Source organism: Mustela nivalis, assembly GCF_964662115.1.
Source record: "Mustela nivalis genome assembly, chromosome: 1".
Lineage (NCBI taxonomy): Eukaryota > Metazoa > Chordata > Mammalia > Carnivora > Mustelidae > Mustela > Mustela nivalis.
This window is the reverse complement of record NC_139020.1, coordinates 22,150,346-22,175,035: the sequence shown is the minus strand read 5'-3', so window position 1 is coordinate 22,175,035 and position 24,690 is coordinate 22,150,346. Positions and strand designations below refer to the sequence as shown.

The 24,690-nt window shown below is 35.4% G+C and overlaps 1 protein-coding gene and 1 long non-coding RNA gene across 3 annotated transcripts in view; both read left to right on the top strand.

Moving 5' to 3' along the window:
* Positions 1-24,690, top strand: part of NCAM2 (neural cell adhesion molecule 2) — a 513,251-nt gene that overhangs the window by 179,566 nt on the left and 308,995 nt on the right. The window lies entirely within an intron of this gene.
* LOC309870335 lies at positions 5,256-17,525 on the top strand. The gene is made up of 2 exons (XR_014314537.1): positions 5,256-5,365; positions 17,247-17,525. It is a non-coding gene; the product is annotated as an uncharacterized lncRNA (long non-coding RNA).

The window sequence follows — 24,690 nt, the reverse complement described above, 5'->3', positions numbered from 1 at the left end:
AGAGACAAATACAAACTGAGGGACAAGTTAAGATGCAAATTCAGTAGTCTGAGGGGTGCATGGGAAGACAGCAGACTTAGAAAACCAGAGTGGTACAGTAAAAATAACAAAAAGTGGAGAAATGTGAGGTTCACTTTGGAAGTGGTAAGTGCATGTGAGACTTGCTAAGAGCTTAGCTGTTGGACTAAGAGAAAACAGCGATAAAGGATGACTCAGCATTTTAGCTAAGAGTGGTACCAGTGCACTTAGAGAAGGAAGGTCATTGGAAGAAGAGGGTTATGAAATAAAATCAAGTTAATTTTTAGTAGCGATAAATGGACATACTCTATGGTAGGTATTCTAATTATTTTTTCTTTCTTTTTAAATATTTATTTATTTGTTTTGAGAGAGAGACAGAAAAATCTTATGAGTTGGGGAGTGGCAGAGAGAGAGTGTGAGAATCTCAAGCAGACTCCCCACAGAATGTGAAGCACTTTGGGACTCGAACTTAGGATCCTGAGATCATGACCTGAGACAAAAATCAAGAGTCAGACATTTAAGCAACTGAACCACCCAGACGCCTTCTGATTATTTTTTTGTTCAATTCCTACAATGAAATAGCCCAATGTTTTCATCTAATAGTCGAAACAACAAATTTAACTCCCCACCCACCCCCCCCTTATCTCCTAGCAGACTAACTCTCTGCAGGAAATTTGGTTAAAAACAGAAATAACTTTCCCTAAATTTCAGAAGTACAAAGCATGTTTAAGCTTTACATGGTATTCTAAAAAAAGAGCATTGAGGTAGCTGTGAATTGATCCTGAAAAACCCCATTTTCTCAGTCAAGAGATAACACCTGTGAATTACTTGAGTTTGAAGATATAGGCTATTTGTATTACTTGTTACCTTTTCTCAGTCATTTGTATAGAGATGTTAGATTAAATCAATCATATTTTGTAAGTGTATTGATGACTTCAGTACCATTTCCAGTTTATTTGGCTAAAAGTTACCATCAGAATAATTCACAGAAAGCTCTATAACCATAAATATTGAGAAACAGGAGTGTCACTTAAAAAATCTATATATAATTGAGATATCCTTCTAATGGTGATGGATAATCATAATTGAAATTCATTATTAGCCATCTGTCTTTCACATCCACTTGCTGATTTGATTTTCTAATAAAATCATTATGAATATCAATCTGGTTTTTAGAAACATATTGAATTTAGAATATTTCTATGAAAATGTAATTGAGCATGATACATTTTGATATTGTAACATAGTGTCAAAAGATAAACTGAGTCAAATTTTTTAGGAGTGTATTTGAACAAAAATTGATTTGAATTGGGTAGCATCCAGTTTAGCAGAGGAGCTCCTAAGAGCTGTACACAATGAGAGACTTTTATAGGCAAAAAAAAAGCACGTTGCTTATTACAAAGTTACTTATTTTGGGAGGATAGCAGGGGTCTATCAGGCAGATTATTTAACTAGTGCTGATGACGTGATTGCTGATGGACTGTTTTAAGATTCCACTTCTGGGAGAGCTGAAACTAAAATAAACTATAATTAAATCTTAGTTTGGTGACATGGGACTCTGCATAAACTGCTCATTTTGGGTTTGTTATCTTAATTTTGACAATTTTCCTTTTTGATCAGTCTCTCAGTTTAAATAGGGACATGTGATTAAAACTGGAAGGTATTAGTGCTACTCCCATATACTGCGTCTGGAGTTCTCACAGCTCCTGCGGGATTTCTGTGTGGTGTTCACTGGTCATGATGTGGGGTTCACAGTCTTAACTCACTCATACTCTTTGCCCCTTTCCTGGTCTTCTCATCATAGGGAGATCATTTGCTTGTCAGTTAGGGGGTTGTGAACAAGCATTTAACAATTTTGAGAGAATATGGTGTACTAGGGAGACTATTATGATTATCATAAGCAGGATAATTCCCAATGTCTTGAGTGCGGTTGGGAGCCTTGATCCTCAAAACCCAAAAACAAGCACAATCAAGTAAGTCAAATGAAGACCCCATTCAAGAAGACACTTTCTTAAGCCAACTTGTTTATTCATTGAACTCATGTAACTGGATTTCAACTTAATTAGATGTGTTAATTCAAGTGCAGCAAGGGTCTTGGCCAGAGCACAGATACCTCCTTACTCAGCTAAAAGATAATCAAGGGCTCTCCTATTATTGAGAACAGATATGGCCAGAGAGTTTAGGGAATTTTGTTGGGCCGTTTTTGCCTTCACAGCAGATTCTGCAGTATCTTCAAGAGTTAAGAAGAGATGCCTGATCAGAGTCTCATTTGTACTTATTCTTGCCAGGGGATTAAGAATCTGCCAAGGGAAGTGAATCATGACTGCCTCCAGATAATTCCTGGCTTGGGACTGGGAAGGTGGTAGCTGTGGAGGCCAGTAGAATTTAAGGATCTGTATACCACACAGGTGATTTTATTCTGGTTACCCTGGCCTTGTGTCCCTTTCTTTGTACAGACTCTTGACTCAAGTCTCCCCAGGTTGGGGGTTGTTAGCTAGAGAACCCCAGGATTAGTGAGCTAGACACAACACAGAGGGGACAGAGTTTGTTCCAGAAGAACTGAGGCATTAGAAATAGAAATGTGTGACAGGAAAACTACAGGATCACCACCAAAGTGACAAATACAGCAGTGGTGTAGCGGCTGGATTACCCTCCTTCACAGTGACCTGAGACATGTGAACAATGGCATTATCTTTCCAGGCCATAGAAAGGCAAAAATTGTCCAAAAGAATCATAAAGACTGTCATGATGTAAGAATCAGAAGGGTGTTCCGAGAGTGAAGGAAGAATAGAATAAAACGTTCTTGATTCAACATCTTAGGAGGAAGCAGTCGACCTTGATGTCAAAAACTTCTCTTTGATTCTGAGGTCTCCAACATTTCCACAGGACCAGATGTACTGTGCCATATTTTGGGGGTCCCCAAACTGATGGTTTGTCATACCAAGATCTCAGGATACAAAATGGGACAAACAAAAAGTCAATCGCTATCCCTGAGAGAGAAAGGATCAACTGCATAAGGAAAACTGAAGGCAAATCCATGAGTCCTAACTCAAATTATCTAATTCTCACAAACTTTTTTTTGGGGGGGGGGAGTGGAGGGTTCTGATTTTTTGTTGTTGTTCTGCCTGCCATTCTGAATTTGGGAAGTAAGGGATAATGTGAAATATACTACCTTCCTCTCTTGATCAGGCACTGGTTAGATTTGGGAGAGCTGGCTTTGGCAACAATTCTCAATCTTTGCCAGCTTCTTCTGCTAGTCTTTCCAGAATCCCATCTGTAGGCTGTAAAGTTAGTGGGGTGTCCCAGTGGATTTCATCCTGGTCACAAGAAACTGTAGAGGAAGAAAAATAAGATTTCCTCTACCCTTTATGTTGAGTACTTGGCTGAGACCCCTTTTTTCCTAGGCACCTCATAAATGGATGGGGTTATCTGGGTTAGAATTTCTCAACTGTGGCCACTGTAATTGAAGGTTATCTTTGGCAAGGTTAACCTGTATGTTTAGTCTTTGAACAAAATTTTATTCCCCTCTAGCCTCACACTGTACCGAGTCCAGTTTGTAAGTCAGACCCAGTCTGATCCTGACTGATTTTTGGACCCAGGCTCGAAAAAGAAATGATCTCAAATAAAATCTGAAAGCACATAATGCAAAAAGCACAGAGCTAGATCTCAGGGGGACTTACCCCGTAGCCTTAAGAGTCAGCAGGAAAAGCAGTGAGCAGGGTTCACAGGTACCTCAGCCTGGTTCCTCAGTGCTCCAATGAGCCTCCAGGGGTCTCTTTCAGTTCCCCCTTCTGACACCAGAACTATTAAAAAATAAACTGAGGCATATTAAAAAATGTTAAAAACTTATCTGAGCAAAAATTGATTCTAACCAGGTGCATCCAGTCTAGCAGATAGAAAGTGCTATAGGACATGAAAGACTTATAGGCAGAAGGGAATGGGAACAAGAAGTTTCACAAGGCAAAAAAAAGCAGGTTGGTTATTGCTAGGGAACTTTCCTTTAGGGGATGGCAGGGATCTATCAGGCAGATTACCTAACTAGCTCTGATTAGGTGGTGATTGACTGGTTGAAGATTCTAGGTCTGAGAGAGCTGAAACTGGAATTAGTGATTGATTTGGTGATGTGGGGCTTAGCATGAATGACTCCCTTCTGAGCCTGTTGTCTTGTTTTTAACAATAGAAAATTAAAATGTGATCAAAATGTAAGTAAACTTATTTAGAGGAAGAAAATAACATAGTTGACATAGCTTTTATGTAAATTTATTTTAATTTGAAACAAAAAAATTAAACGTATTTTTCAGAATTTCACTTTTTATGCAAAAGATTTGAAATTTTATATATTAAATATATTTATGGCTTTTGTGATAGATTCTGTTCCAAATGAAAATATACCACATACTTTATTTTCCAGCTTTTGTACAAAATCATGAAATTGTTGTAAACCAAGGTTAAAGTAGGTAGTTTATGTGGTATATTTTTCAACATTTAACTGCACTAGATAATTGTTGTACTAGTTATTTACTGTTCAGGATTATGAAGCTGTTTGTTGATGTAATGATAAGAAGGAAAAACAAGCAAAAAATCCGTAACAAACCTTAGAAATTAAAATCTTCCCAACATCATTCTCTATTACAACCAAAAACAGCACTTAAATAGGAATATCTAAGCCATATTACATATCAATGCCTATTTATCTCCACTATTTCTAGTTATTTTATTGGCAAAACTTTAATGTGTTCTTATAACACAGTGCCGACCACATTCACAGAAAGGAAGAGAGAGGGAGAGGGAGGGAGACATAAGGAGAGGGAGAGACAACTATTGTGGGAGCTGTTATGAAAATTATCTCCCAAACAGCTCTTTCTTTATTCCATTCCATTCCATTCCATTCCATTCCATTCCACTCCACTCCACTCCATCATTCCATTCCATTCCATTCCATTCCATTCCATTCCATTCCATTCCATTCCATTCCATTCCATCATTCCATTCCATTCCATTCCATTCCATTCCATTCCACTCCACTCCACTCCACTCCACTCCATTCCATTCCACTCCATCATTCCATTCCATTCTACTCCACTCCATTCCATTCCATTCCATTCCACTCCACTCCACTCCACTCCATTCCATTCCTTTCCTTTCCCTTCCATTCCTTTCTTCCCCTTTCCTCCACCCCCTCCCCACCCTCCCCTGAGCTCTCCTCCTTCCCTCCCTTTTCTTTCTTTCTTTCTTTCTTTCTTTCTTTCTTTCTTTCTTTCTTTTTTTCTTTCTTTCATCATCTTTAGCTTTATCAGAAACTTAAAGGAAGACCATGTGGTGCAGAGCCCATGTTTACCAGTTTTTGGTGTGAATGACTTATTTCCTACAAATAAGTTAATGTTAATCTTCGTCTGTTTTTCCTTTGTATTCCTGTAACTACTTTTTAATTATATTATATATATTTTTAAAGGTTTAATCTATATCTCTGACTCAAAATTTGTGTTTATTCATAATGTTTCTGAATGACTATAGAATATCTAGAAACTTATGAGTATATTCTTCATAGGTTATCTTGGGCTGTTGTAGAAATATTTACTAATAAGGATTACCAAATACTTTTTAAATGCTTATTATTTCACATGAGGAACAGATAATAATAATAGTAAAAGTGAATTATGTAGCTGTTTTTATTTCATATTCTATCAAAATTATTTATCATATATATATTTGAAGCCAATAAAATGAAAGGAAATCATATATTCAGTTTTTGTGAAAAACTTATTTTGTATAACATCTATTAATATAATATATTAACATATATCCCTCTCTCTCTCTCTCTCTCTGGCCCTTTCTTCCTCCTCCTCTCCCTCCTTCCCTTTATCCTTTCCCTCCTTCCAACAATGAATGGGACATTTTCGCCTCAATGAAATGAACTGTCCTCCATCTTCCTTGTCATACTGACCATCACTGCTGTTATCCTGGGATAATATTACTGATAGGTAAGTTTATAATATAAAAAGAGGAGTATTTTGCTTTATAACGCCTGACATGTATTTTGGGAAAACATCTTATACATGTTTATAATTCTGCTTTGGGTAGGAATGGATAGGAATTAAGTACTACGAATTTTAACATCATTATTTTGAAGTTAATAACTTAAGTTGAAAATCAGTCTTTTATATCTGATTAAAGACAGTAAGGACAACAATAATAAGGGTATTAGAAAATGAATTACTTAATAAAGAGCATATTATTGCTGTTTTCTTCTTGTAATGGTAATTCACATAAAATTTTTCTCACCAAAGCACCCAATCTCAATGCATTATTGCATCTTCCTTTTCATTTCAGATAGAACCGTTATAATCCTGAATTTGGCTAGTGCCCCTGATTTTTCTTTTCTGAAAGACAGAGAACAAGACAGTGAGGAGGTCAGGGGGTAGTGGGAGTGATGGAGAGAAGGAGGCAGCATGTGCTATTTCAGATGGTAAACATTAAGCGTAGTAAGCACTGCTTTCTTTTCTTTTAAACTAAAGATTTATATTTATTCAGTTAATTTCTGATTTCTCTGTTATTCCCTCTACAATTTTCAATTCTTATATAAATTATTCAGCTCAGGAAAACTTTAATTTTCTGAATTTTGATCAGGAAGACAGATATTTTTCTAAGAAAGAACATTAACACAAAATAATACTGTATTTGGAGTCCATACTCCATCACGGGGGTTGAACCTATCACTGGGGTTTAAAGAGATGAATTAGACATCCTTTTAATCTCATACCTCAGATTTCCAAACAGACATTTTTAAAGCGAGTTATGATTTATAATTTGTCTCCACCTGCTTTATTTTATGTAATCATTTGGTTTAAACTCTTAATCTGGTTTTATATAATTCTTTAACACTGGTACAAATTATTGAAAATAATAGTATTATAATTTTGTTGTTTCAAATAATAAATTTTTAATATTTAAGGATTACCTGTTGTCCTTACATATGAAATGGCCTTCTTATTCTTAGGGCTCACACTTGAAAAGCATACATTCTGCCTGCAGACCAGTGTCAGATATTGGCATAGAGAAGGGCAAAAATTTGTCGCAAATGTCAGGTATACCTTACAAGTATTTATCAGTTGACTTAGAATTAATTGGTGAAGGCAGATTCAGAGATGAAGGACCATAATACCTGAACATTGCTCAGTCTTGATGATCTCACTCATGTACTGATAAGTATTTTTCAGGACTGCCTCTGAGTTCTTAGAATGCTTTCATAAAATTAAGGTTTGAAGTGTTTTTTCCTTCTAAAAAGCTTTAGAGCTTTTGTGTCTTAAAAATTATTATGAAAGTACACTATTTGCTGATAACATTATTAAATTAATGTTTTCTGAGAGTTGGCTTCATGTATTTCTGAATATTTGAAAACAGTACAAAATCATATGTACCAAAATCAATCAAAGACTGATTTCCTCTATTTCTCCCTTCATAGACAGTTTTGTCTTAAGAAGTTATTTATTTATTTTTTACTGTGAATATACTAATGAGAAATCCTAGTCAATTCTAAGATGACATTCTCCCAAAATGTTATGGGTGTTAACTATAATTAATTCCAAGAGCAGTTGTCTTCTTTTATGTGTGGCATTTGTCAAAAAGCCATCCTCATACTTTTGGCTTATTATGGTGTATCTGGGAAATTTTATTCAAATTAGAAAGTATATTTACTTCATGATAGAAATAAGTATCTCTGGTTATTACATATGTTATTTCCATGAGAAATATGTAATTGTTTTATTTTTTAAATTATTTTTCAAGTTTCAAGTTTGGTTTTTTTTTTTTTCCCCAAATAAGAGGAATTTATTACCTTTGAATCAAAGCATGTGGATTTGTTCCAACTGGCAATAAAGGAATATGGAAACACAAACCATAGAAAGTCATATTTTAGATTTCTAAAAGACTTCATAGTGAAGAGTATACATTTTTTAAATGCTACATAATGCTATATAATGACAAGATGACAAGTTGTGACAAATAGCATTTTATTTATTTGAATTTATTTATTTATTTATTTGAATTATTAATTTTTTTTATTTTTTATAAACATATATTTTTATCCCCAGGGGTACAGATCTGTGAATCACCAGGTTTACACACTTCACAGCACTCACCAAAGCACATACCCTTCTCAATGTCCATAATCCCACCCCCCTTCTCCCAAACCCCCTCCCCCCAGCAACCCTCAGTTTGTTTTGTGAGATTAAGAGTCACTTATGGTTTGTCTCCCTCCCAATCCCATCTTGAAACTTCCCAATCCCAAATGAAACAAGATGGGATTGGGAAGTTTCAAGTTTTTATTTAAATGCTAGTTAGTTAACATCTACTGTAATATTGATTTCAGGAGTAGAATTTAGTGATTCTTCACTTATATACAACACCCAGTGCTCATCACAAGTGCCCTCATTAATCCCCATCACCCATTTAACTTACCCCCCAGCTACCTCCCCTCCAGCAACCATCAGTTTGTTCTCTATCCTTAAGAATCTCTAATGGTTTGGTCTTTTATTGAAAATTTTATTCTCCTATGTTCATTTGTTTCATATCTTCAATTCCACATGTGAGTGAAGCCATATGGTATTTTCTTTCTCTGACTTATTTCACTTAGCATAATACCTTCTAGCTCCATTCATGTTGTTGCAAATGGCAAGATTTCATTCTTTTTGATGGCTGAGTAATATTCCACTGTATATAAATGTGTGTATACACACACACACATGTGTATTATATATATATACATACACATACATATACACACACACGTATATTATATATATATAATACACTCACACACACACACACACACACACACACCACCTCTTCTTTATCCATTCTTCAGTTTTTGAAGATTTGGGCTCTTTCCATAATTTGACTATTGTTGATAGTGATGCTATAAACATTGGGGTGCATGTGCCCCTTCAAATCAACAGTTTCATATTTTGGATAAGTACCTGGCAGTGAAATTTCAGGGTGATAGGGTAGTTCTATTTTTAACTTTTTGGGGAACCTCCATACTGTTTTCCAGGGTCGCTGTACCAGTTTGCATTCCTACCAATAGTACCGGAGGGTTCCCCCTTCTCACATCGTCACCACATCTTTTGTTTCTTGTGTTGTTGATGTTAGCCATTCTGACAGGTGTGAGGTGTTACCACATCATCACTCATCATCAGGGAAATACAAGTCAACACTAGGACATTATGGGCTAAAGCTACTGTAAGCTTCAGTGTCAGAGCTGTTCCTGGAGGCAGTAGGGTATCCACCACAGAGGCACCACTCCTGTGTTATTTCAGTTATCTACTGGTGTGTAACCAACACAGACCCAAACTTCATTAAATAAAAAAAACGTGATTTATTGTTCCTCATAGTGTTGTTGGTTCACTGGGAATTCTCCTTCGTTGTCAAATGGGGCACCTGCAAGATTCAAAATGACCTCACGGAAATGCCCGACTATTGTGCCACTGCTGTATTCCTGCTCTGGATCCCTGGATCCAGCTGGAGTTTAAAGGCAGGGACTTCATTAGTCCTCTACATTGACTTCTCAGCACTGCCTGGGCTTCCTCAAAGAATAATGGCTAAGTCCCAAGGAGGAATATTGGCAAAAGCTGTGCAACTCTGAAAATCCAGACCCCAAAGTAACACAGTATCACTCCTGCCACATGCAATTTTTTTCAAAAGAGTTTGTGGATTGAGACATAGGAAGGGAAGTAAAATGGGTTTTCTTCCCCTGGACTATGAGTAAATACAATTTATTTACTCAACAAATGGTAATTAATTGCTTGCTGTATTAAATATCTTGTAGACTTTGAGTTCTTAAAGATTATTTCACTTATTTACTCTTTGCCTTGTTTCACAAAAGGTTAATGTATTTATGGTAGCTTGTGATAAAACACTCTAAAACAATATCACAGAGCAATACCATATAGTAAGCCATCATGCTAGGAAGTAGGAAAAAGGTCATATAGAGAAATATGTGCTTTGCATTGATGTCATAGGCCTCAAACTATAGCAAAGCCGTGGGCAGTTCAGGAACATTCTCTTATTAAAAAGCTATCAATATGATCTTTCTTAGAAGTGTGTGGTGGGTGGATGCTCATGTGTGTTTTAAAAAGAACGTTGTGGTATTCTGCAATCATGTTAACTGTGAAAGTAGCATTTTTCTTTTTCATGTCCTCCTCTGTTCATGGGTACTTCAGCTTCAGTTTTGTTGAAAACAAACTATAATCTCAAACCTAGTTCACTGATACAACTATACATTTTCACATTAGAAAAAAAGAAGATTGATTGAATTACATTTTATAAAGATACAAACTCAGTTTGGTATGCCTTTTCTATGTGTTATTCCCTGGTGTTGAATTTCAGTGCAATAAGGGAATGTGCTGATAGAAGGAAAATTACTTTTGATTTAAGTTCTAAAATCATTTTGTCCTTTATAGAACACAACTATATAGTTTTTCTGTAAATATGTAGTAGTTGAATGTGTCTCTTCACAAAATTATGGCTTTGTAGCACATAATCTTAGCATTTTATGCAAGTAAAAACCTATTCTGTTCTCATCGTACAAGGTTTATTTAATAGAAGTGGAATAAACAACTTTGATGTGGAAATATATAATTTACAACAACTAATGCTGTTTTCATATTTACCTAAGCCTTTTTTTCCCTGTGTTGCAACGAATAAAAATAAAATAGTTATTTCACAGTGTACATTTTATAAGAATGCTGATGACTGTGATGGCCACAGACCCTTTGTGTATGACTGCTCTCCAGTCATACCCGTTCTTGTATTAGGGCCTTTGCACTTTCTGAAACTTCTACTGGAATGTTTTTTTTCCAGATACTTTTATAATTTGGCTTTTTCATGCTTTCCTCAGATCTTTACTGAAATGTTTCCTTCTCTGTGACAATCTCCCAGCCTTCCAGTATTTCTTATCCCCCTTTCTGTTTTTTTAACACAATGCTTGTCACAATATTGTATTAATTATCAGTCTGTTCTCTCCCTTTTCCATTAGATGTAATCTTTGTGACTACTAGGAATATTTTTTTATTTTAACATTGCTCATAAGTATATCCCTATCACCTATAAGAGCTACTGATACATAGTAGCACTTAGTAATTTTCTTGAATGAATGAATGGTCATTATTGAAGCAATGATAACTCAGCAATAGTAATAATGAGATATTTAACATACATATTTAACTGAACTTCACATATACGGTCTTATGTTGATTCTTTTAGAGAATTATTTAGTAACCTTATGACAAGTGAAATTCCCAACAGCAATAGAAATACGTATTAACCTGCACTTGGACACATCTCAGTAAATGTAAGAAACATACATAATGTGAAGTCTCTGGACAATATAAAAATGTTTTAACAGTTGGTTAAGATTTAGTGTGATAGCTATTTTCATAGTAATTTCAGAATACATATTTTTTAGCCATTCAGTCACTCTATGTCTTTTGAACAGAGCATTTATTCTTTTTACTTTAAAGTAATTATTTACAAGTATGTACTTAATTGCTATTTTGTTACTTGTTTTGCAGTTGTTTTTGTAGTTCTTCTCTGTTTCTTTCTTCTCTCTCTCTCTTTTTTTTTTTCTTTTGGTTTTTGATGTCTTTCTTTAGTGTTATACTTGGATTCCTTTTTCTTATTTTTTTTTGTGAATCTATTATAGGGTTTTGATTTATGGTTACCATTAAGTTCCTACATAAATGTATTATGCATATAGCAGTATGAAGTTGATGGTCACTGAAGTGTGAACCCATACTTTCCGAATACATATTTTCATAGGATAAAAATCCCTATAGTTTTCTCTGGCCTTGGGTTGTAGAGACAGTAGCTTCAATTTTGATATTCATCTCCATTACTACCAGCTGTTAATGTGTTTCATGATTCTAAGTAACATCTATAAATTTCTCCATGTGTCTGTTTCAAAATGTTCATTAGTGCTTTGCTCTAGTTGAATTGGCTTTGATAAAATTTATATTAGCAATCTTCACCAATCCAGTTTTGTTTTAGCTGTTCAGTTTGGAATATTACTTCACACACAATTGCTATCATAGTCCTAATGCACTGGAAAGCCAATATTGTTGTGATTTTGATGGAGATTGGCATTCGACAGTTCGACAGGCTGGGCAGTATTATTTCTATTATGATGCATGTACGCCTTGTCTAAATCATTTTGGTCACTTGCTCAAAATGTACTATGGAACATTTGAAATAATCTAATAATAATTTCTTTAATGTGAAAAAATAGTCCAGAAAAAGTGAGATAATTTTTGTAATAATCTTTAAAATTAAATTGTGAAAATGTATTTATGATATTTATATTAAATAGTGCAATACAGATAACAATTCACTCAACCAGCATCAACTGTGCATATTTCTGTGATGCACTATGTGCTAAAAATAAGGATATAATAACAGGTAGCAGTTCTTTAGAAGTTACTGTATCTTCCACACTGTGGTCTTATTTTATATAAATTACATTATGCATCCTGTACTCCCACTGTATGAGGCAGGCATTAATTTATTATTTCCATTTTACAGAAGAGGAAATGCAGGGACACCCAGGTTAAATCATTTGCTTGGGTCATACAACTGATAAATTATGAAGCTAGGATTCAGATGCCTGTGGTTTGACGGTAGAAGCCAGTCTCTTAATCCCAATGCTATGTTGCCTCCCACATAACTGTGAATAACCAAGCCACAGCAGTTATTGTCAATGAGAAAGAGAAACAGATCTATCTTTAGTGTGCAATGAATTTTATGAGAAGGGTACATGGGGGATGTCCCGAGAACGTGTTGGAGAAGCCAGCTGAAGGAGCTTTGGGTGGCAAGGACATAAGTTGAGGAAACTTGATGAGAAGGCAGACCTAGTTTGTCTTTTCATTGTTACATTTCCCAGCCTGGCCATGATAGCACTTTGTGGAAGGATGGCCTAAGCAGATGTGACATCTAAACAAAATCTTAAAAACCTAACGTATGAAATATGGAGGATTCTCTTTTGAATTTTTCATATGCATCTGAGCTGAGATGAGCTGAAAGTACTTGTTTTAGCTCATGTCAGATTCTTAATCTGTTGTATCTAAAAGAAAACCAGAATCTTTACTGACCAGGAAGACTTAGGTGGTCAAAGTTCAGTTTACTATACTGAGACCAAATTGGAAAAATAACAAAAATGTAAATAAAAACCAAAGTAAATCCTACTAACTCCAAAATATGACATTTTCATTTTAATGATACAGCAATTTAATAGAGGTATAGAATTGGATGCTAATTACCAAATTTTGAAGTTTCTAACCATAGTAAGAATTTACCAGAATATTTATTAACTAAGATATTATAATAGGAGAAAGGAGAAAATATTCACTAATACATAGATACCCATAAAAATATTACAAGAAGAATGTGCTTCAGCATTTTTTTTTCAGTGCTCTGGAGGGGTTTTACTATTATTGTACAACATTTGTGTATTTTGTTTAAAATGTTTTTAAAAGAGGTAATTTAGTTTATTGAGGTCATACTGTTGACAAATCATACAGTTAAGATTAGGAATCTGGAGAAGAGAATAAAATTAGGGAGTCAATTTCTGTGAGATACGGGAAATGCTAATGACTTGCTATGTCAGGGGAGTGCTTTAAAGATGGTATTTGCAAAGAAAAAAAAAAGAGAAAGAAAAGAAAATAAAGTATCTCAGCTTGACAGAGTACTTGAACATTCTTTGCTTTAACTGTGGAGTATATTTTGGTATTTGAAAAGTGGATGGCATCTTGTCATGGTTCTCAAAACAGGCTGCATCTTACAATCACCATGGGAATGCTTAGAAATATTGATGCCTGGGCTTCCCCTCTAGATTAAGATTTAATTGGGCCTGGATGAAGACCTGGTCATGAATATATTTTTTAAAGCTCCCAGGTGATTCTAAGACACAACTGTTGTTGAAAACCAGTAATTCAGGGCTTCATAGCAAATTAAAGTAGGGAGGATTATTTGTTGGGAAGAGTTAATATTCAGAGAACAGTGTCTTTATGTGATAGCTCTATTTGTTGCCTGTTTTTCAACCTAGTAAATACCAAGAGTGTTAACAATTAAAGAAATTGTTCTTCATTTCCAAGGAACTTCTAATGAAATGAATCAATATTGAAGTGCCCAGGCTGTTTCTAGGAAGAGCAAACGAAATGTGTTCTTTGGGAAACTGTTCAGCAAGTACTGTCATTTTAGCACTTCTCTAGCCCTGTTTTTACAAAAGGCTGTTCAGGTTTCAAGTGGAGGGATAACTACACAGAGTACGCTTAGAAACGCAATTGTCAGAGACGAGAGAGGAGTCAGCACTAATTTGGTCGATGTGGACAAATGACATTATATTCTCTGTACGACGAGAGTAATATGCAAAATATTATGTAAAATATATATGCAAAGTAGTGATGCATTTTTCAGAAATTTGAAAGCAAGTTAAATTTGTAAATTTGTAGCAAGTTAAAATGGTGGCTTAATCTTTCACAGTTATTAAGTCTGACACTTAATACCCTCATATACATTTAGATATTTACATTAGTGTTTCCGTTTCCAAATGTATACATGTAAGTTTTTAAGAATGCCTGCCAGAAAATCGCATTCATCCGTTGACTCTAGATATGGTTTTGTTCCATGCTTGTTACTTTTGACACTAGATGGGGGTTAGCTAAGACTCATGCTGGAGGGTAATGACACTTATATAACATGTGGTCCTGAGCATTTATTATTCAGATACTCAGCACATTTATCCTTGACTAACCTGCTCATCATATTTCATTTCACGTTTATCCTTTTTGACTCTTAAAATTGCTATTTTCTTCTAAAATTGTTTCTACCTTACTTATAGAAAATTACCTTTGCCATTATATCCACTAAACCTCCATGGGACTATAACTATTAAAGTTAATTATTTGATTTTATCTTTAAAAGTTTGCCTTATAGCCACTTTGGAAAGTTGTTTGACAATATCTTCCATAACTGCACTTGTATTGTACTATCTATCACTCAGCTTGTCTGGTCTTACATATATTGGCAAAAGAACTGAAAAAGCTAAGTTCATAGTAGCACTATTTCAGTTAACCCCAAATGGGAAAACTATGCCAATCGGTAATAAAATGGAAAAAATACATTATGGTATATTTATAGTAATTATTATTCAGCAATAACAAATAGAAACCTAGAGTTACATGGAAAATATGAGTCAATTTTCCATACATTATATTGATGAAAAGGAATGAGAAATATATAAGCACATAATATACAATTATATTAACTTACAATTTAAAAAAAAACTATTGTATTATTTTAGAAAACAGGATAAATGGTCTGGGGCAGGTGATGACTACAAAACAACACAGACAGCACAGATTCTGTTGTCTTTCTTGATGTAGACTCTAGTTATTCTTAGTTGTGAAAATTCATAAGCATATAACTTCACAATGTGTGTATTTTTCACCATGTCTGTTATACTTTTAAAAATGTTAAAAGAAACATCCAAAATTTTGCCAGAACCTGAGCTGGAACCCTAAAAATATCAAAATAAGGATAGCTGGGTTTTTGTTTCTTTTCTCAGCATTTTCTGAGAAATAACTTAGAATACAGACAAAAGTATGCAATTTGTAATTACTGCAAAGAGCAAAACGTGCTTCTGTTAGCAAAGCTATATGGACAATATTTGGAAGCCAGACATGCTCACCAGTATACTACCAGTGCTGCAAACGCGGGCAACATTTGAAAATTATTTTCTTATTATTAACCCCTGTCATTCTGGAACAGACTAGGTTGAGTAACTATGTATGATGAAGTGGGAGGGGTATAGTTTATTACTGATTGCACTAAAAATGAGGAAGCATCGTTATTAGTCATGGTTAACCATCAGTGATGATGTAGTGTGTGTTTGTGAGTTTGTGTGTGTTAAAACCAATTAAATTTTTGTAAAAGTCTGGAAATGCTGTACTCTGAGGACAGTTACATAAAACAGTAAATACTGTACTCCACAAGTTTACAAATGTACAATTTTCCATGTGTTTATCATTTTTTCTTCTCTTATTATTCTCAAATGTATTGTTTTTAGGAAAACTCTTTAAAGAGTAGGGAAAATAACTTATTAATTCCATTATAAAGAAAAGCAAATTAGGAGCCAGATGGGTTAAATGACTTTCCAAAGGTCACAAGGGTAATAGTTGTTTGAGTAAGTACCAGAATCTGTGTCTCCTAATATTTTTTGTCTATTTTTCTAATTAACTTGAAATATATGCCTAGATTGGCCAGGAGTTTATAGAACATGATCTCTGTTAAAACACATTTCAGATTATATTTGAAACTGGTTCAGTTCAACAAAATAAAAGAAAAAAATCAAGATTTTTTGAGTTCTATGACATCCAATTATATTTACAATTTCAGAAATTAATTACAACTTCATAAGTTAAAAAATACATAAGACTACAGTATCTCATACCCCTAATGTGTTTATTTCAATGACAATAACTCATTTTATCCTGTTTTCCATCAATACAAAACAGCAATAAATGTGAACTTTAAGAAATTATATTGTAAGAATTTTGAATTTACCTTCCCCTCCAGTATAAAAATTTATAATGTAAAAAGAATTATTACTTGGACACAAATCTTGATTATACACAAACATCCATCCTCAGTAAGATGTAGGCTGTGGGTTATGAAGGACTTTGAAAGGAGAAATCATAATTTTCTCTTTTTTTTTTCTTTTTTCATGATGTCATGATAAAGTCAAGGACTAACTAAATTTTTTGATCCAAATATAACTAACATATGATATAAACCAAGCAAATAGAAGGTCATGACACAAGTGGCTCTAGTTATTAAAACTTTATCCCTTCCTTGGGATTATGCCATATGACTTTGTATAATTGTTGTGTCTTGGGTATTCATTAAACCTGTCTCCCTGGTGAATGAACACATTAGTGAAATAACACATCAAATTGTCATGAGAGCTGAAATCAAAAGGGTAGATTATGTCACCATGGTCAGATAGATAATATCTCTGAAATTCTGTACTTCAAACTTTATAAAAATATATTTCTAGATAGCTTTATTACTTAAAATAAATGCGTGTGCTAACACATAATATTAATGGTGTTATTAAGAATAAATACTTGGGCAAATATGGAGGATATTCATTTACTTCTCAAATTCTGTGTGCTTTACAGGGTTCGAATGAAGCACAAATAAAGGACTGGAAATTGAGTACAAAAGTTATATTGAAAAAAAGGAAAATATGAAGAGAATAACTCTTCAGATATTGGTCTAATATAGCTGTTAATAGATTTAAATACTTGTGAGTTTTAGTAAATATTCAGTAGTGTATGGAAATCAGAACAAAGTTTGGAGATAATTATTTTTCATGTTCAATGATGGAATAAAGGTATAATTACTACCCATTAAGGTCCTTTAACAACTGCATTTTGAAATAAAAATGAGTTATTTCATATGGAAGATTGAAATATTTCTATAATTGGCTGTGCTTTAAAAAACCAGAAATCTCATTTCATGGTGTTTATCTTTAAAGGAAGCTCTTATTAAAATAAAGCTGGATATAATTCTGACTAGAGATGCCCCATTAACAATCAGCAAGACGCTGATTTAAAGTAAGTGTTTGATAAATAATTTCATAAGGGCCCTTGGATTTTCCAGCCACGAAGCAGTACCGACATTTATGCTCTTTGCTGATGGCAAAAGTAAACAAAGCCGTGAATTGCGAGAAATGACAGGGATGATTGCCTCTTGTGGGTCCCTTGGATCACAAAGAGACACCTGAAGAGATGAAAGGTTCTGTCCAATGGTGAATAGCTTCGTCCATTTAAAAAACAAGAGCATATGAGAGCTGGATACATTCACTATGACTTGAGCAGTAGTTGAAAAACAAAAGAAATGTAAACCTTCAAAGTACAGAACCTTTTTGTCAAGTGCAAATTTATGTAGGGTCCCCTGATACACAAAGTATAAAAAGGAGGGCTGATTAAAATGGGGCAGGTGTCTTGGAAACCAGCCCAGAAACTTATGAGAAACCTCCAGGGATCCCAAGCCTTCAGTAAAACACATGTGCATTTTAGATTATACAATGCTAGACCCAGTAAAACTTCAGTGTTTATCTAATCCCACTCCTTTTATTGTACAAATGAGATATTAAAGTTCTTCTGGTTTGGGGGTTTGCCTTTTAATCCCAAGGAAGTAGTCAGAAACTTTTTGTCTTCTGAAACCAAATCAGGGGTATTAAAACTACTTGGTTCTCAAAAATTTGCTCTGTTGGTCCTATTTTCATAGCAAATCATTTTTGAAGACAACTTTTAAATATATAATAAAAAATAAGAATAAAAATGAGTCATCTCTTACACAGTGGCTTTGAAGTTAATAATGAAAAATTTTTTAAAAAATACTTCTAGGTAAGATTTAAATATTTTGGAACTAGGGGTGTCAAGGATTACTAATTGGATGTTACAGTTTCCAGACTTGACTGAAGTCACAAGATTTAAATGGTATCATAAACCAAATTAAGCAAGATTCACTTTTTCAAAACAGTTATTTTAAACCTGGCTACTTTGGGATTATTCTTGAATCCCCAACCACTAAAGGTATGAAAGTGATAAACTGTTTGATGCTGTGGTAGAAAGGTATTTTTGAAGTGTTTTTCTTTGGAGAAACTGCTAGGAATTTACTCTTCTCTGTGCCAAAGGCAAAAGCGTAGGTTGGTTCTCCTGTCTTCTCTGATCAGCCTTTTATGGGACCACTTAGAGATATGACCCTGGCAGTCAGGGAGACACTAATATTGATGTTCACATAGTCTCTGAATTTTCTGTAGGAAAGAGGTGGGCAAGCGGGTCGTACTGGTGTTGGGATAAAGGAAGTAGTTGCTAAATTGCAGTCATTATGAACTTCTAGAGTTATCCAACAGAAAAATGCATATATGTTAATAATGACCAGGTTTGGACCATGCAGAAGAGATACACTGGAAAAGAGAAGGAATGGTTTAGGCTATATGCAACTGAGCCCTGAAAAATGACAAAACGGAAGCTGGGAAGAAACCACTGGGTTCCTTGGTGTCAAAAAGTGAGCAAGCAGCTGCTGGAAATGTTACCTTAAGTAAAGACAGGTCTCCAGATACCAGCAAAAGTGTCCTGTGAATAAATGAATTAGTTTTAACTGTTTCCTAGTTTCAGAAAGTACAAGACCATCTCCAGACAATGAGAAGATGGTTTACGTCTCTTATCTACCCACCCATCCACTGCTTTCTGGAACTAGGAAATAGTTAAAACGAATGTATTTATCAACAGCACACTTTTGCTGGAGACCTGCCCTCCCTTGAGGTAACTTTTCCAGCTACAGCTTGCCTGTATCAAATGAGACGATGGTTTACCTCTCTTATCTACCCACCCACAACACTCTACTCCAACCCACAAGGTTTTATCCAGGGCCAAGGGAAGAAATTTCCCTACCAAACAAATTTGAAATGAGACAACAGGAGAAAAATAAATTTGCTTTTTTAAAAATTTTTTTCGAATCTTGTTTTTTGGTAGTGTAGTTATTGATGTAAGAATTTATCATTGATAGTAATAATACATTTGGTCCACGCTCCTAGTTAAGATTACAAAGCTGCTGGATTCTCTTTCACTGAGTGAATGCAATGTGTACATATGCACGTATGTACGTGTGTGTGTGTGTGTGTGTGTGTGTGTGTGTGTGTGTGTGTGTTTTAAGAGCCTAGCACAGGAGGTTAAGAGATTAAGAGAACAGATTCTAGATCAAGACTAGCTGAGATTACATTCTAGCTGTACCACTCACTAACAGTGTGACCTCCAGTGATTTATTTAATTTCTTGGTGCCTTAATTTGCTTATCCATAAAATGTGTGTAAGAAGACTACCGCCCCCATAGGGCTCTTTCAAAGAATGAGTAAGATGAATGACTCTCAGCACATGTGAAGTACCATAAAATTATTTATTATTGCGAACACTGTTATAAATAAGAGTGCTGGTTAGCTGGATATCTTGTTACTGACAGTGTTAGGTCAAAGGTCAGACGTATTTACATATTTATTAAAAGCTGTCAAACTATGCTCTGGAAAGCCATTTACAAATGATCTCCCTTTAGATGTAAAAGCAAAAGCTACATATAAATGGAGGCCTTGTGAAGGGAAACATCAGCAGGTTCCTTTCGCGATGACTAATAGTTTATGGAGAGCCAGCCGCTTTGAAAGTTATTTGGGAGAAATACACAGAACAGGTGGACTGTACGACCTCTTTGCCCTGTGAAAATTAGTATTTGAAATGACCCGATTCTCAACCTGAGAATTTTCAAAGTGACAAATTATGCTCATTTGGCTTGTAATGATGTCCTGATTATAGGCTAGAAGACCAATGATGGATTTCCTTGACTTCTTTTCTTAATGTTCTCAAATCCTGTAGTGACCTTTTCATATCCAAGCATGTAGTAATATTTTCAGAAACAGCTAAAGATTTTATAATTATATATTTAAATATGTACTGTATGTCATAGGATAAACTTACATGTTTTATTTTAAATCAATCTTTCTATATGTGCTTTAATCCTTCTTTATTTATTTTTATTTAAACAAACATGTGATGAAAGCAGCTTTAGGAATTAGTGAATATCTCTTGTCTTTGGTAAGAGATACTTTAGGTATACCTGTATAAAAATAATTTTTTAAGATTTTTCTTAAAAAGATTCATGTATTTATTTTAGTTTAGTTTAGTTTTTATTTATTTATTTTCAGCGTAACAGTATTCATTGTTTTTGCACCACACCCAGTGCTCCATTCCATGCAATCTGTGCCCTCTCTAATACCCACCACCTGGTTCCCCCAACCTCCCACCCCCACCCCCCGCCCCTTCAAAACCCTCAGATTGTTTTTCAGAGTCCATAGTCTCTCATGGTTCACCTCCCCTTCCAATTTCCCTCAACTCCCTTCTCCTCTCCATCTCGCCATGTCCTCCATGCTATTTGTTATGCTCCACAAATAAGTGAAACCATATGATAATTGACTCTCTCTGCTTGACTTATTTCACTCAGCATAATCTCTTCCAGTCCCGTCCATGTTGTTACAAAAGTTTTAGAGACAAACAGAGATCATGAGCGGGAGTGGCAAGAGGAAAGGGAGAGAGAATCTCAGGTCAACTCCATGCTGAGCACAGAACCCATCGCACGGTTCGATCCCACCACCCTGAGATCACAGCCGGAGCCAAAACCAAGAGTTGGACACTTAACCGACTATGCCACCCAGGCACCTCTGTTTTAAGATTATTTTAATATTATTTTCATTAGTACATTCTTAGTATTTATTGAGCTTCTGTTGTGCAGCAGGCGTAAAGCTAGGTAAAGGAGATAAAAATGTGAACAAAAAGCAGACCAGGCCAGTATCCTCACGATGCTGACAACTTAGGGACGAAATGGACTGTTAACAGTCTTACATTTGTGACTTGCTGGCATTTTGAGGGATGAATCAGATCACCTGGGGAAACCTGAGAAGAGGCTTGGTTTTAAAAGCTAAAGAAAGGGGTGCCTGGGTGGTTCAGTCAGTAAGTGTCTGCCTTTGGCTCAGGTCATTATCCCAGGGTTCTGGGATCAAGCTCCGAATTGAGTTCCCTGCTCAGCAGGGAGCCTGCTTCTCCTCCTCCTTCTGCCTGCCGCTTGTGCTCTCTCTCACTGTCAAATAAATAAATAAGGTCTTTAAAAATAAATAAATAAGTAAAAATAAAAGGCGAAGAGAGAAGAAGCCAATGAGTGAGAAAGAGAAACAAGAGAGGTGAGATGGAAATTCTGAGTGCTCTGAAATGGAGAAGAGATTGTTTCCAAAGGGAGATGGTGGTCAAGTCCGCAACGGCCACCGATAACTTCTGTGTGATGTAGAAACATAGAGGTTATTGGAAACCTCTTCAGAGCCTGTTCATGGCCAGAGTAGCCGCTGAAGAGGATTGAAGAGTGAATCAGAAAAGGGAAACGGAGACAGTGCAGCACCCGTTCCTTACACAAAGCTTAGCCGAACAGAATGCAGAGAATTGGGTTGTTTGCTGGAGGGAGATGTGGGCTCAAGGTGAATCTTTTTTTTTTTTTTAATTAATTTTTTATTTTTTATAAACATATATTTTTATCCCCAGGGGTACAGGTCTGTGAATCACCAGGTTTACATACTTAACAGCACTCACCAAAGCACATACCCTCCCCAATGTCCATAATCCCACCCCCTTCTCTCACACCCCCTCCCCCCAGCAGCCCTCAGTTTGTTTTGTGAGATTAAGAGTCACTTATGGTTTGTCTCCCTCCCAATCCCATCTTGTTTCATTGATTCTTCTCCTACCCACTTAAGCCCCCATGTCGGATCACCACTTCCTCATATCAGGGAGATCATATGATAGTTGTCTTTCTCTGCTTGACTTATTTCGCTAAGCATGATACGCTCTAGTTCCATCCATGTTGTCGCAAATGGCAAGATTTCATTTCTTTTGATGGCTGCATAGTATTCCATTGTGTATATATACCACATCTTCTTGATCCATTCATCAGTGAATCTTAAAGACAGTGGGTATCAGAGCGCGACAGAATGAGCCCTGCAGGGCTGAAATGATGATGTAGGTAAGAAACCCGAGAACGAACGAACGATGTCTAGCATGGGAGGAAGGCGTAGCGAAACTGCAGGTTGAGGTCAGCAATACCAATCTGTTGCGAATGGGAAGAGACTTGAGAGGGAGGAAATTTCATGGGCCTGAGCCCCAGCCTCAAGGTTTTATGTGTATCCCTCAGTGTGGTGGGGCTGGTAGGATCCAGGGACAGAACAAAGTATGCAGCTTAAGGGGAATAAAGGAATTCTTTATAGTCTTACAAATAACAGGCTGTTTCTGTTTCTTCTTCAGAGTAGTTGGTTTGTGTGACATAGTTAGCTTTGAATTCAACAGATCCTGGCCTTAAACTTAAGCTCCTTTTCTTGTTTATGCCAGTTACCTGAAATCATAATTCTGTGCCCACCTGTCTCTCCAACCCAGTCCATCCGGACAGATACGTCTCTGTCACTCATGTCCAGGCCAGTCTGGGTACATAGTGAACTCTCAAATTTCAGCTGCATGAATGAATGGATTTTACGTGTGTAATACTTATAGTTTATGTGGTTATTTCCTTCCTTTTTATTTCCTAAAATGTCCTGTAAAATCTGACCTGTTTGAGTCATGCTAAGAGGAAGAAAAGATAAAGCTTTTTAACCTATCACTGGCGGAAAAGTTAAGGAAAATACAGCCTGTCCTGGGAATAATCAAGGCCATGACAGTAAAAATAAGCTTGAAGAACTTCAAAGAACAGCTGAAAATAAGTGAAGAGGATATATAAACTTGGTTTCATTTTCATTACAGTTAATATCTCAGATTTTATTCAGAAGTTCTCAATAATAGTTATTATTTCAAATGTAGAGGTAAATATAGTTGTTACAATTAAATATTGGTATTGAACTTAAGACATCTTTATTCATCTTAGTAATGATCTTGTAGTAAATTATGTTAATCGTGATATGTGTTTCTCTTTCATATGAGACCATAATTTTTCAAAAATAATTTAAAAAGAAAGAATAAAATATGATAAACAACTCACGTGTAATTTTATCATTTGAAATAAGTTCCCAGTGTATAATTTTTACCTTTAATAAGACAAAGTCTGACTTCAGTGAACTGTTCTAATTTCTCTTTTATTAAAACTGTAATTATAATTAGTGTATTGGTTTTCTTTAATTTATCATATGGTTGATCATTTCTTTAATTTATCAGAAAGGCATTCCAGGTTGGAATGAATTTGAATTATGGCTATGTATATACACACCCATACACACATAGGCACTTAACAGTCATATGAGATATACACATGTATATTTATAATCAGAAATACTGAGTTCTTACAATATGCTAGGACTTGACTGAAGCTCTTTACATCTATTCGTGAATTTTCATAATGGGTAGGTATATCTCCCATTTTAAAGACAAGAAAACTGAGACAGAGAGATACAGTTTAACTAACTTGTCCAAAGTAGTTTACCTAGAAAGGGACAAACAGCCACCCCATTATACACCCAGGTGTTTCTGCAGAGCCCAATAGAAGTAGTCAATCTTACTGGTAGTTATATTAAGAATTTACAAAAAAAAAAAGGGTGCCTGGTGGCTCAATCGTTAAGCATCTGCCTTCAGCTTAGGTCATGACTCCAGTGTCCTGGGATTGAGCCCCACCTCTGAATCTCTGTCCGGGAGGAGCCTGCTTCTCCCTGCTTCCCCTGCTTGTGTTCCCTCTCGCACTGTCTCTTTCTCTCTCTCTGTCAAATAAACAAATAAAATCTTTAAATACATTTTTAAAAAATAATTTAGAAAAAATTTTTTACAAAATTAAAATAAATACAAGCTTATATATCATTGATTTCAATATTTTAGAATATAAATAATTAACCAGAGGAGTGCCCGGGTGGCTCAGTAGGTTAAGCGTCTGACTCTTGATTTTGACTCAGGTCATGATCTCAGGGTCAAGGGATGGAACCCCGCGTCAGACTCTGTGTTGGGTGTGGCAACTGCTTAAGATTCTCCCCTCGGCTCTCCTTATGCCCCTTCCCCCATAA